This window comes from Pteropus alecto, unplaced genomic scaffold, assembly GCF_000325575.1.
Source record: "Pteropus alecto unplaced genomic scaffold, ASM32557v1 scaffold8, whole genome shotgun sequence".
NCBI classification, from domain to species: Eukaryota; Metazoa; Chordata; class Mammalia; order Chiroptera; family Pteropodidae; genus Pteropus; species Pteropus alecto.
Window position 1 is genome coordinate 203,341 of NW_006494609.1, and position 2,110 is coordinate 205,450.

Consider the following 2,110-nt stretch of genomic DNA (forward strand, 5'->3'; position numbering starts at 1 on the left):
CCGCCCGCAGGAGCCGCCGCCGCCTATTGTTCATGCGGCTCCGCAGAGCTGGGGGGATCCCCTCCCCCGACGGCGGCCGCAGGTAGGGCCCGGGCTGGCGGGGAGAGCCGGCTGCCTGCGGCTGGCGCGGCGCGGAGACCAGTGCACGGGGCGCGGGTGCCCGGCCCACCCCCGCGCCAACCCGCCTACCCATTGGCCGCCGCCGACCAGTCCTCAGGTTCCCCACGCCGTGGTTGGGGCTGCCCCGCCGGCTATCTGGCCCGCCCCTCTCCACCTCCTGCGCCTACGTCGTCCGCCCTGCCGGTTTTCGCCCTCTTTTGCGGGCTCTCTCATTCTCTAACCCCAGGTCACGCAGTTCTCTTTCCCATTGGCTCTCCGCAGCTTCAACCATTGGCCCGAGGTACCTGTCCATTTCCTGGGAGAGTTTAGCACCTCCCGTCACGAGGAGGCTGTGGCCTCATTGGGTGCAGGAAGAGGGATAGGTGGATCCTAAAAGGTAAACCGGAGATTTCATTCAGACCTAAAAGGCTGGAGGAAGCCATTCCCTTTGTTTTCCATGGGTGAGTAGGGTCTCCGTTGGGCAGCACCGGTGTTTTTCATTCTAAAGTGAGCCTTTGAAAGTGAGCGAAAGAGAAGGGAGCAAGGTTGCATCCCCGGAGAACTCTCTTTTCCAGCTCCCTCTAAGAGTTGGATTCTCCCCTCTATTGGATCTGCCTTTGCCCCAGTCCAGGTGGATCAGCTTCCACTCCTACCCAGCTGAATTGCACCCCCATATCCCACCTTCGTAACCTTTCATTTACTATTTAAGGTCTTTAGGCCCATTGGAAAGTTCTTTAGAAAAACTCTTTCAAACAACAGTTCTCGCCTTCATGAAGACTGCAACACAGCCCGCCCTTTCCTGGGTTCCTGTAAGAAGAGATTCCAGCACTGGTTTTTAAATTCAGAAAGACGAGAGACCATCTCACAGGGGTTTCAAACAGGTTGGGAACGCTGTCGGTGAAGTGGGTTTATTGTCTCTGAAGAAACAGATTTTCCACAATTGTGATTTTATTTCTCCTGGATGAATTGCATCTCAGGTCATGGTGACCTCTATAGACGTCAGATTAAGAACCAAAGTAGAATATACATACAAGGCGATGCTGCAGTTCATGACAAAGGGCTGATCTTTTTATATACCTTGTTATTCTCCGTTTCTCAAACATTAAGAAAAAATGAGCTAGGTGGCCCCTAAGATTTCTTATGTGCTTTGATCCTGTCATAGGAATGTAGCTTTCCAATGAGAAAGTTTCCTGACGTTCGTTTCCAAACAAGCCAATGCTGAAAGATTTAGCCCGATCTCTACCAAACTGCCTTCCTTACCTTTTCCCCTTTAGTAATAGGAATCGATATGATTTATTTAGCAAGAGTTTGTGCTTCACTGAGTATTTTTTGTTTGTTTGTTTTAGTTCGGGGTTAATTGTTGGACAAACTGGAGACGGTTGGGCAATTTGGAAAGAAAAGGGCAGGCATCTTTGGCTGTCCTGCCAGCCGCTGCAAGATCTTGGGGAAGTACTTACGACCATAGTGCAGCTTGCTCATCCGAAGTGAGGGGGGAGATTGGAAGATCTCGTATGTTAATGTAGGCTGGTCATACACTGTATATACCCACACATTTGAGAGCTTGTGGAAGAGCGATGAGAGTGCTGCTCTGAAGAGGATCCAGTGTAGATCTCGAGAAAGGACTTCTGAACATTCTAAAACAATGTTCAAATTCTTCTTGTACATGGGATCTGTGAACTGGAAAAGATATGAATGAGTCTTTGAGTCAATTCTCTAGATTTTGTTTAAGGCAAAACTATTCCACCCCCAAGCAGAAGAGAACAGAATGGTGAGAATAGAGGCACTTTGTGCTTTTAAAAAGACCACAAGAAAAGATTTTCTTAATAAAAACTTTGGGCAATTTTTATTGTCATTTTGCTTATGGGTAATTTTGGATGTGTTAGTGCATAGTTTTGTGGCTCTCCACTCCTCCCCCACCCAGAGGAGAAGGGGAAAAAATCCTTGATCTCTTTCAGTAGGAAAAAATCTAACTCCCCATATAATTTAAATCTTTAATACCATAGCATGTGTT